The 12656-nt window shown below is 40.5% G+C and overlaps 1 protein-coding gene across 5 annotated transcripts in view; it reads left to right on the plus strand.

Annotated features, from left to right (window-relative positions):
- The first annotated feature begins 1767 nt into the window (after positions 1–1767).
- STAT6 (signal transducer and activator of transcription 6) overlaps positions 1768–12656 on the plus strand; it is an 86034-nt gene continuing 75145 nt past the window's right edge. For all 5 annotated transcript variants that reach the window (XR_006101847.1, XR_006101846.1, XM_042448681.1 and 2 more), the window contains exon 1: positions 1768–1993. The gene's annotated coding sequence lies outside the window, so the exon portion shown is untranslated. The remainder of the gene's footprint in view (positions 1994–12656) is intronic.

Consider the following 12656-nt stretch of genomic DNA (forward strand, 5'->3'; position numbering starts at 1 on the left):
TCGCATTCAAGCTCACTTCAATTTCACTCCGAATTGGTCTGGTGTGGAATGCAACTTTGCTTCTGCTCTGGTACACCACCGCAACCCCCCCCCCCCCTTGAGTTGCAAATTTCCCATGATGCAGCACTGCAATTTCCCCCCATTTCCTTTCATTGGTCCTTTAACTTTCAGGGCAACTCATTTTTTTATGTGTGTGTATGTGTGTGAATGTGAATATACAGATATATATGTATATCTATCTATCTGTGTGTTGAAATTGCTGAAATGGAAGGCAAAATAAAAAAGGGGGATGAAGAAGACACAGAAATATTCACGAGGCAAATATTCATGCAATCACACAATTATGTGAAACAAGGAACAAGAACTTGCACCCCTTTTCACCCCAGAAACGTACAAGGTCACGATGCATTCAGACCCCCACTGAGCATGTGCAAGGATGCCAATTTGAATCACTGAATCCCACCGGTGTGGTAATACAATTTGCACTCACTCCGCTTTGCTTGAATCCACATCACGTGACTTGCCTTGGATTCGATTCCCCCTCGATTCAGAAGGGCAACCAGGTGTGATAAAACATTCATGTTATAACGTGAATTCGCATAGCTGAAGCAGGAGTCACCCCGGATCTGAGCTGCAAAAACCGCCGTGTGATAAACACCTACATCACACAGACTCTCTAGTTGTAGTGTGACCAGGCCTCCTTTCCACATGTCTCCCATTTCAACCTTCTGTCCAGGAGGAATTCCAAAATGCCCTCTTTTTTGAGCATGACTACAAAGCATGGATTTATATTTAGATGAGTGTTTTGAGCTTTGATTTGGCTGTGTCCTCCATTTTTCTTGAATCTCCTCCATTTTGCACTGCCTTGTCTGCCCTTGTGGTTAGGACATCTGGTCTGGAGCATGACAAAGAAGCATGAATTTATATCATATCATATCATACAGTATACACACACACACACACACACACACACACACCTTGAATCCCATGTGGGAGAAAGGTGGGATATAAATCCTTGAAATAAATACCGGTATATAAAATGTGAAGTCGAAGGCTTTCATGGTCAGCATCCATAGTTTCTGTGTTTTTTGGAGGCTATGTGGCCATGTTCTAGAAAAGTTTATTCCTGATGTTTCACCGGCATTCTCTGAAGATGCCAGCCACAGATGCTGCCGAAATGTCAGGAATAAACTCTTCTAGAACGTGGCCACATAGCCTGAAAACCCCACAAAAATAAATAAAAGTTTCTACGAGAATTTTCCCCCCCTTCCTGGATCATTTTCAACACCTCTGCCTGATGAAGAAGCCCGTGGAGCTTCGAAAGCTTGCAGTTATATAATGTGCATTTTAGTTGATCCAATAAAGATATTACTCTTTGGTGGATTTTGGATGATGTTGTATTTGTAGGAGTGTGGGTAGCTTTGATTTGGTCATGCCCTCCACTTTTTGTCTTTAAAGGTCCTCCTCTTTGAGGTGATGAGGACATCTGACCATCTCTAGATGCTCAGAACGCTTTTGGAAACCATATCCCTGCCTGTCTGATCTTTCTTACTTTGTGGAGGCCAAATAGATTTGGGAAAAGGCAATGCCTCCAGCAGATTTCCAGAAGATTGCAAAGTGAGCAGAGCAGAGCTGAGGCATTGGGGTTTTTTTTCTTTTTCTTTCAAGCAGACGTCAGGGCCTTTCCAGTACCCAGCCCCCCCCCCCCCCCCCCGGCCCATCCCTCTTCCTGGATTACACGTAAATTACAATTGCTTTTGGCATTAGTTTACTTTCACTTGTAAGTCAGTGAGTGCTGCCTCTGTTGCACCAGTCAGGCTCTCCTCTCAGTCCCTGACAGCAGCAATAGCAGGCTCTTGTATCCTTCCACTACCTGGCTCTCCTCCTGTCCTGGGGCTGCTTCTGCCCAAGAAGAGCAGTGGATTAAACCCAAAGGATTGTCAGAAACTGAGGAGGAGGAGGCGGCAAAGACAAGGGATCCTCAGCTTGAAAGGTACAGCATTTTTAACTACAGTAGTCCTGTTATAGTCTGGAATGCCCAGGGTGAGCAGGCATTCTCCTTCTCCAGGACATGTCCTGCCATTCCAGCCTTCTGTCCAAGAGGAATGCCACACTGTCCTTCCTTTGGAGCAGGACTGGGACGCATCAATTGACCTTTCCTTCTCTGTGTTTTGAGCTTTGATTTTGGAATGCCTTACATTTTGTCTTGACTGTCTTGCATTTTGCAGTTCCTTGTCCTCCTTTGGGTAGAACATCTGGTCGCCCTGCCCCAGGACATGGCCTCTTCCAGGACATTGTACTGGGTTTTTTTTTAATGTTGTAAGCCACCCTGAGTCCCTTTCTTGGGGGAAGGGCAGGACATTAATAATCATAATCATATCCTGCATTTCAGCCTTCTGTCCAGGAGGAATTCCAGAATGTCCTCCCTTTGGAGCAGGTCTCAGAAGGAGAATATGAGTGTTTTGAGCTTTGACATGTCCTCCATTTTGTCTTGACTGTTCTACTTTTTTGCAGTGCCTTGTCCTCCTTTGCGGTTAGGATATCTAGTCACCCTGGACCAGAGGCCCTCCTTTTTTAGGATATGTCCTCCATTTCAGCCTTCTGTCCAGTAGGAATTCCAAAATGCCCTCCCTTTTGATCATGACTAAAAAGCATGAATTGATATTTAGATTAGTGTTTTTAGCATTAGTTTGGTAAAGTCCTGCATTTTTTCTTGACTGTCCTACATTTTCCTCCTTTGGGGACAACTGATCACCCTGTGCCGGGGTGACCAGACACCCTCCCTTTCCAGGACATGTCCTACATTTCAATCTTCTGTCCAAGAGGAATTCCACAATGTCTTCAATTTGGAGCAGGACTAAGAAGCATGAATTGACCTTTATGTGGGTGTTTTGAGCTTTTACTTTGTAATTTCCAACATTCTGAGCATGACTGAGAAGCATGCATTTGAGTGTTTTGAGATTTGACTTTGTCATGTCCTAGTATTTGTATTTAATGGCCTACATTTTGAGGTGCCTTACCTTCTTTTGAGGTTAGGACACCACTCTGAGTATGCCAAGGGATCTTGATGAATAACTGAAAGAAAGAAGCTGGGAGCATGAGCTTTGCTAGACTTGCGCCTACTTGTTGACTCCATGCATCTGAGGAAGGAGGATGAAGTCTATGAAAGATCATGCTCCCAGTTTCTTTCTTTCAGTCTCAAAGGTGCTGCAAGATCTTTTGGCATAGTGAAAGGCATAGAAGCACTTTGAGCAACTAACTGCAAAGGGTGCCAGTGTTGGGTCGGATGTGATTGGTAAGGAAAGGCAGGAGAGACCTTAAGCAAGAGGTCTGAGGCTGGAGGTAGCCAGTTGGAAACCAAAACTGAGGCTTCTGATTTTGGAGGGGGGTTACCTTGAGCAAGCCACATTTTCTTAGCCTGAGAGGATGGCGATAGCAAACCGTCTCTGAAGAAACTTACCTAGAAAACCCTACGATAGGTATGCTTTAGGGTCGCTGTAAATAAAAAATGACTTGGAGGCACACAGTAACAATAACCAGAGGTACCTAGTTGTTATCACTGAGGTTGTAGGGGCATGTTAGTCTTTATTTATTTTAAATAACCTGAAAGTAACCAGATGCAAATATAGATACTTGTCATGTGAGGTTGTGTTGTTATAGTATGCGTTTCTGACTTAGGGCAGTGAACCTATCATGGTGTTTTTGGGATTGAAGAGGACTGGAAATTTTAGGGCAAAGTCTTGCTTTATATTTTTGCCAAAATTTTATAAGGGATCTTCTTATAAAATGATTTTTAAATCCTGCATTTACTCATGCTATTTCGTACCACATATGACCATGCCATCCTGATAATAATTCATGTCCCTCTGACTCTAAATCCCTACTGTTTTTTAAAGTAATCCATTGTTTAATCCAGGTTAGACTAGCAGTTTCTAAGTATAATTCCAGGTCTGGCATCACTTATTCACCTCTCTGTCTTGCATCTGTTAGCGATTTCCATTTAATTTTTGGTTTTTTGCCTGCCCGTGTAAATTTAGCTAACTCCTTTTATTAATTTGCAAACATTTTGTTTGAGAAAATAATTGGGATAGTCTGAAATAAGTACAATAGTTTGGCTAGAATATTCCTCTTAATCGCAGATACTTTCCCCAGTAGAGATACGTTTATATCTTTCCATTTGTATAAATCTTTTCTAATAGCCTCCCATAATTTAATATAATTATTTTCAAATAATTATTGATTTTTATTGTTAGATTAACACCCAGGTATTTTATCATTTTATCTATTTCAAATCATGTTTTTTTTAATTAGTTTTCTTTGGAGGTTTTTAAGCAGGGGCTGGATGACCACCGGGCATGTGATCTTCCTCTGTATTAACTGCCTACCACTTTTCCTAGCATTATTGTCTTTTCTAATGAGTCTTGCCTTCTCATGATGTGGCCAAAGTATGACAGCCTCAATTTGATCATATTGGCTTCCAGGGAGATTTCAGACTTGATCTGTTCTAGGACCCATTTATTTGTCTTTTTTGCCACAGAGCATAGAGGGATCCTGAATCCAAAACTAAAAAGGGCCTTGCCATGGTACATATTCTTTTGGCCACATGATATGTTTAATAGGCATGGGAGCTTCAGTTCTTTCCTAGGACCCCTTCCCGAAGAATTCATTCACAGTGGTTTCAGTTTTAAATACAGTGGTCCCTTCACATTTGCTGGGGTTAGGGGTGATGGACCCCCATGAATGTGGAAAAAACACAAATTAACAAAACCAACACTATTCTTTTTACCTAAGAGGACACCTCTCTAGGAGTCTCCAAGTCCTCCAGTGCAACTCTGTGGTCAACATCTGCCAGAAGTTGGTCATAGAAACCTGTCGGAGGACCTACAAATGCCTACAGAAGTGTTTTCTCTAGGAACCTCTAGATTTTCCAGCACAACTCTATGGTCAACGTCTGGCGGAGTTGCACTGGAGGACTTAAGAGAATCTTAGTGTGAATATATTAATTAAAACTGCAAATAATCAAATCTGCAAGAGTCAAAGCCACATATGTGGAGGGCCAACTGTACTACCACTTCTATGCTAGCTGGAAGTCCCAGCTCCTCAGGCGTTCTGGCTTGATGGTGTGCCATGCATGCATGTACACCTGTCTGTTTGTTTTGGAGAATTCCAAAAGGTTTGCCCTGTTAGCAAGTTTGGTAAAAGAACATAAGAAAGCATCCAACACAGGGTATTAGCCCTTAAGGATGGTGACAGTTTCTTTGTTGGATACTCTCTCCCCTCCTTTACTTCACATTAGACATGACCTGGCCATTTTTGAAGAGTATGTTGAAGAGGTACACAAAGGGGGGGAAATGTGGGCATATCCCCACAAGAATCCCTCCATTAAATTTTTCTTCGGTCCCCAAATTTTCAGCACTTAAGTAACTTATAGGGTCAGTTGAGTGTTTAGAAATACAGTTTAAGCGTTCAAATAAAAGGGCAGGGAAAGTTAGACAGGGAATGCAAACATAGCAAATAGGACAGTGGAAGATTTTCAAGATCTCACTCTCTGCTCTGCTAGAAATTTGGGGACCAAAGGAAAATTTAAGGGGGGGGGGGGGAGAGAAAATTTCTTATTGGAAAACATTGCCCTCATTTTGCACTAACCCATTGCTACATGCTTGCGTACCCACTTTGGCAAACCTTTCCAGAATAATTCAGACTCCTCCTATGTATATATGTTATAAATTATAATATATTGTTGAATATTATACATTGATTTTATGTATTATTTTATATTGTATGTTTTATGGCGGTTAGACAGTTGCTTTGAAATCTTTAAATAAAAATGGTTTATGAATAACTCATAAGTGAATAGATTGTCTAATGCCATCTTAAAAGACGGAGAATGAGCTCCTATGTACACACTTTGTTGTTGCCAAGTGCTCTCCAGTGGTTTTTGTCTTATGGTAACACTATCATGCAGCATTTCTTGCCAAGATTTGTTCACAGGAAATTTGCCTTTGCCTTAGCTGTAAGCAAATCTCTTTGAATTCAGTGGGGGTTGTGTTCTAGCAGCGATGCATAGGATCACACCCAGATGCATCAATTCCAACATGAGTAGACCCAGATTCTGGAATAGAAGCTGGTTCTTGAGATGCATAAATTAATGGCTCTGCAAAGTTTAGTGGTATCATGATGACAGTGGTTCTCAAACTTTCTACCCTTGTGATCCCGATTACATGTACATGTGGATGCTGCACATCCACACATTCATGTATATTCATATTTTAACAATTTTATAAGGAAATAATTCTCCTCCTGCTCCAAGCACCCTGCCTGCCTTTCGTTTCCCTTCCAGGACAGAAAAACCTCAGGAAGAGAAGGGAGAGGGATGTGGGTTTCCAAGTCTCCCACCCCACCATGAGCAAATCATGCCTTCTTCCCACAGTTTGAGAACTACTGTATTATAAAAAAAAAATCTTCAGTTTTATTTTTGATTTTGTCTGAAAGGTCAAGCAATACTAGAGGGGGTAGTCAATGACACAGTACGATATATAGTGCCAATGAATGCAAAATCCAATCAAATGAATGTAAGGCCCAGTTAATTTGGATATAACCCTTCCTGTACTCTCAGACATTTGTGATCGATATGCATGAGCAAGATTGATACTATAAAACACACATAAAGAGGAAGACTTTGCCTTTAGGAGGTAGTGGCTGCATTCTTAACTTGTTTGTGAATGCAAGACAGAAGAGCGTTCCTAAAAGGTAATGAATTTGCAGCAAAGATACAGAGCAGGTAGGCAATCTTGACCAGAATATGCTACCTTGATATCTGCTTCAGCAACAAGAATTCAGGAAATAGAGTGCCTCTCGCATAGTACAGTATCTGATAACTGGGGACAAAGGGCAGCTTTGTCAGGAAGGCTTCTGGCTGCTAACTGGGTGGGAAGGAAGGGGTTTTTAAGTATGTGTGCACGCGCAAGTACGTATGCATGCCAGTGTTGCCAGGTTTTCAAAACAGCAATAAAGTTGAAATCTACGACCTGGGGAGCTGACCAGTAGCTATTAACAACTTTGTGCTCCCCAAACTACCAAATTAAAGTATTTATTTCAAATTCATTTAGCCATATTTTCTTCTGTATAATGAATATATTGTCAGTATTAATAAATTATATGATGCACACCTTTCAGACTTTGTGAAAGGCCCACACCCCAAAATATGTGATTTTGGGTGGGCATTTTGTTTATATAAAATAAAAGCTTTCCAGCCTTCAAAGAGGGGGAATCACCTGTAATAAGGGACAACTCCCAGTCCAATATTGGAGAAGCTTTCTGGCCCTCAAATAAGGGACATCCCTTATAAGAGACCTCTTTTAATTCTGATGTGTTCTTAAATGATTTTTAAATGGATTTAACTGGATGGTTGCTTTAACATGGTGATCTGTTTTAATGTACTGTATTGTTGTTGTTGTATTGTCAGCTTTATTTATGCTCCTCTTCTTCCCCGAAATTAGGACTCAGAGCAATTTACAATTTAAAACAATTATAATACAGGTAACAGTATATTAAAAACAACATTAAAATAGAACATTCTCAGTATTTAAACAATTTGAAAATAGACTTAAAGAGGATTAAAAACAATGTAAAACACTTCAGTAAAAATCTTACAATGCCCTCTTAAGCCCTTTTAAAAAAAAAATCCATGTACTGCTGTATTGTGTGAAACATTGTATTGAATGGTATTTCAATTACTGTAATATTTAAAAATATTACAGTGTTGTGATATTATTAAACTTTATTACATTTCTGGTTTTAAAGCTTATTGTGAATTCCCTTGGTTCCCATCTTTGGGAAAACTTATGTGTGTCTTCAAGTTGCTTGTCAACTTTGGAAATCCCATGAATTTAAGAGCATTTTGAGATGCAAGTAATAATCAGAGTTGACTTGCCATTACCTTCCTCTGAACAACAGCCTACAATAATATGGTATTATTTGGAGGTCCCCATCCAAATGCTAACCAAGTCTAACCCTGCTTAGCTGGATGCCTTAGTTTTCCAGATGGTCCACAGCTTCTCTGTTACACAATATGAAAATAAATAAATAGGATGGCAGAGGTTTTATGTCCCTTTTTAAAAGGGAGGAATGTCAGCAGATACAACTAGCGTAGTAAGCACTTTTTGGAAACAAAATACTGAAGCGAGTGAGCCTTGACGAATCCTAGGAAGGCTTTAACAATGATATATTTGTAGAACTAGATTGAAGAGAAACCAGAGCAAGTACAGAAGAGTATTTAAGGGAATAAGATACAAATTAGGATTACCCTAGTGTGAACCTAGCCCATAGTCACCCATTTTCTCCTTCTCCAAGCTGCTCCAAGGGTAAATATATGAGTGTCTTTCAGGTCTTCCTTAATGAATCAAGGATCATCTCACAGCTTTTCATGTATTAAAATATATTAATCTATTTTAAATTAACTGAAGTGCCCACTTCTTTGAAATGTGTAATATGCCTCATCAGTCACTAGGTGGTATACTTCTCCAACCAGTGTATAGGTTTGCAGCTGTTACACTTTGAAGCTAGGATAAATAATCAGAAGGATTGTATTAGGAGGCTGCCCCCTGCCTTCACAGGCATAGACGGGAGAGACCTCACCTTTAGGGATATGTAAAGACCCTAGGCATAACATTGGGTATGGCTATGGCTCCCTGGCTTATGCCAGATGGATTGGATATAATGTGTCCAACGCTGACACCTGCACAACTTGGCTTGAATACTTCAATGCATCACACCAACTGCTATTCTCAAGATATGAAGCTTGGCGCTTTTACTGATGGATAATAATACAGTAATACTGATGTACCTTACTGACAAGCAAAATTCTAAGGAATCAGCACGTGAAAAGGAAAGGAACATCATCATCACACACACACCGGAAAGAGACTTGCTTTCTTCTCTGCACTTTCCCTTGGGGAATGCTGCCTACTCCCAAAATCTGCACTCCCAGCAGAACCATACCCCAGGTACTCAATCAACTGGGTAATAAACCAGAAGACCACCTGTCCTTTTTGCAAGGAGATAAAAGCTAGATGCCTGCTGCAGCAGATTCACTGACACCAAAGGCGGAGGGGGGGTTGCCCCTTTGGGGGAGCCACTTTGGAGATAGATTGAGGGCAAGGCACAGTCATTAAGGAGCTGGTGGTGATGAAACACATGGGATGGAAACTAGATCAATGATGGTGGAAGGCTTGGAGTGAGTTTGATTGAACACAGGTTAGAACTCACTGGAAGGCCTATCCTTGGTGATGTGGCAAACCTACCAGAGCTTTAAGATCTTTGGAGGAAGGCTTTCTCTTGTTCCAGTCTCTATCATAGCCTCACTTGCTGAGGACATGGAAGGGAGCCTTCTTGGTGGCTGCTTCACTCTTTGAAACTCCCTTCCATTTTTCTTCCAGTTGTGTGAACGTCATTTCTGGGGGAAAGGCAGAATATTAACATTAATCATTATAACATTCTTGTCCAGCTTTTGACATCCTGTTGCACTATGTTAAGTTTAAAAACGATAATGAGGAAATGTTAACTTTCAGGACAGTTCTGTACATATCTTAGCAGAAGTAAGTTCCCTGAGTTCAGTAGCTATTGCCCTTGCAGTATTGCAGTCCAAAACAGTTAGCATCTCTATTAAAAATTGGCATGAGCAGAGAATGCATATTTTTGCCGATCCATGGTTTATAGGGGAGTTTTGAAAGGAATTATTAACTTTCATGTGCTGTAGTGCAGATGGAGAATCTCACTGGGTATATTGCGAAAGAGTCAGGATGCAGCACTTTCTGTTTCCTAGAAATGACAGGGAATCTGGAAAAGATTCCTCAAACATGCTGATTCCCCACGTACTTTATAGATAAAACAGTGTATCTGAAATGCTCTGTCTAATTGGAACAAATAATTGAAGTGGTTTGACCCAGGGGAAAGCAATGGCAAACCTCCTCTGAACAAATCTTGCCAAGAAAATGCCATGATAGGTTTGCCTTAGGGTTGCCATAAGTTTGACATAACTCGAAGACACACAACAGCAACAGTCCCACATGATAGTCCAGTATTGTTTATCCCACTTGGAGCCTAGAGGCAATAGGGGTAAGTGTGAGGCTAGCAACTTTATTTTTCTGCAGTGACTGGTATCAATAGTAACAACTTTTACTAATTAAGCCTACAATTTTGCTTTTTGGCATTTTGGGTAAAGTTTAAGGTATATTTTGTTAACTTAAAAAAAAACCCCAACAACTAAGACGAGCCGTGTTGGTAATGTGCTAGTAACTTTTTGCTTTTCTATCAATGGAGATTTTCACATGGCCAAAAGTGACAAAAGCATAATGGGATACTCCCGTCACTATTGCGCTATTGTGTGAAGATTGTCAGACGACGTCGCATGACATCACCATAACTGTGTCATTATCTCACGAATAAAGAGCAATTCTAGTGTCACTTTTTATTCACGGAAAACTCCTGTGAATGAAAAGCACTGCTAAAAGTATTCTTTATTATGATGCAATTATGGTGACGTTGCATGGCATCATTTGATAATCTTGGCACACTTACCTGATAGTGATGGGAGCATCCCACTATGCTCCCGTCACTTTTGGCCATTTGAACATGTCCATAAAGTAATGTCAGTGAATTACTTTGTAAAATCAGTAAGTGCCAAATCAGCTTCTAAAAAATGATGTTCCGAGCTCTAACAGTGTATTTTGTACTGTAGTGTAGATGTCCTCAAACTGTATCCTTCAGACTGTATACCATGTCAGTAGTTGTTTTGATACCTCATACTGAATCTCCCACTGCTGCTGCTAACACCAAGGGAGTGGTATGGTTCTGGATCTCTCAGGTGTGTGTTTGCATAGAGAGAAAACCTTTTGTTCATTCCCAGCAAGTAAAGATGATGATTTGGGAGTGAGTGTGAATATATTATTCTCAGTCTCCTTAACAGCATCACATGTGGCCCTCAGGGACCAAATTAGTGATGTATCTTTAGAGTCAGGGACCTGTCTTTAATCTGAGCAGCATACTGCTGTGTTTTACAGAGCTGCCATAGGCATGCTTAAAGTAAGTCCCAAGTGAAGTGTACATATGGTTGCAACCTCAGATACTATTTTGTAAAGGTCTACATGGTTCCATTTATGTTTTCATTTATGTTTTTCTCCTTATTAATTATTATTTGGTTGGTACTAGTTGGGCAACCTATTTTAGGTTGGCACAGCTGTGGGCTACAACATATTACACTTGTCCCTCCACATTTGCGGCTTTGACTTTTGCAGATTTGATATATTTTATTATGTTCTCTCTAGGAATATCTAGGTCCTCCAGGGGAACTCTGTGGTCAACTTTAACCAAAAGTGGCACTGAAGGACCTAGAGATTCTTAGAACACACCACTAGGCATTTGTAGCTCCTCCAATGCAATTCTGTAGTCAATGTCTGTCAGACATTTGACCACAGAGTCGCACCTGTGGACCTAGAGATTCCTAGAGAGGTGTTCTCTCAAGTAAAAACCTAGTGTTTTTGTTATTTGCAGTTTTTCCACATTTACAGGGGAATGTGGAGGGACAAGTGTACTTTAAAAGTAGTATAGTGAATAGGGAGGAAAACAGGACTTCTCCCTTGGTTTGTAGAATGGAAGAAAGTTCCAGAAAGCACTTTGAGGGAGCTGGAAACAGCCTGGGCACTTCTACAATTATATTCCGGTACTGGTTCTATGGGCATATAATGAAATACTTTTTATATTTACACAGCCAAGTCTGTGGCCAAAGACTTGTATTTATTTACCAATGGTATTTGCATTCAACACTGTACGTTATCTGGACTAAACACAGCATGTGCTACCTTTGTGTCAAAAGTAAGTCTGAATTGCAAGTAGTGTAGAATTAAACACGTGAGGTGTTGTTGCTGTTTTGCTCGTTTTGCACAATTTCTTTCATTTCTTCTGGGCATGTGTTGGTGTGATGAAGCACAAGGATTTTGAAATCATGGTGCTGATTATGGCTGTAAACCACTTTGAGACTCCTTAGGCAGTGTGAAGCAGTATATAAATGAAGCTGCTGTTGCTATTATTACTGGAAGCTGTATTTGGCACCCTCTGTCTTGTGATTTGGGTTGGGGGCATGTCCCACATACTTTTAAGCCAAGTTTTTTAAAGGCTATTGTCTATGTAGACACCAAACCCAAAATGCCTTGATTAAAACTGAAAATCACTAAATATTCCTGATTACTGGGGTTGTTTGTGGTCAACGGAAATGTAAGATCAAAACATTACTTTGGCATTTATTATACTAGGATATGGCTTCCATCAGTCACAGGAGTATATTCTAAAAACATATGAAGCTCTTTAATAGAGGCTCAGAGTCTTTCTCTAGACTTGGTAGTATTCAGTCAGTCCACAAAAGACTGACTGACACAGTGTACTGCCCACAGAGGCACTACACTGCTAAATTAACACAGTTTGACACCACTATAACTGCCATGGCTCCATCCTATGGAATCCTGGAATTTGTAGTCTGTTGTGGCACCAGAGCTCTCCGGCAGAGAAGGCTAAATATCTCACAAAACTACAAACCCCAGAATTCCATAGCATTGAGCCATGGCAGTTAAAATAGTGTCAAACTGCATTAATTCTGCAGTGTA

Source organism: Sceloporus undulatus, chromosome 2, assembly GCF_019175285.1.
Source record: "Sceloporus undulatus isolate JIND9_A2432 ecotype Alabama chromosome 2, SceUnd_v1.1, whole genome shotgun sequence".
In the NCBI taxonomy this organism is placed as follows: domain Eukaryota; kingdom Metazoa; phylum Chordata; class Lepidosauria; order Squamata; family Phrynosomatidae; genus Sceloporus; species Sceloporus undulatus.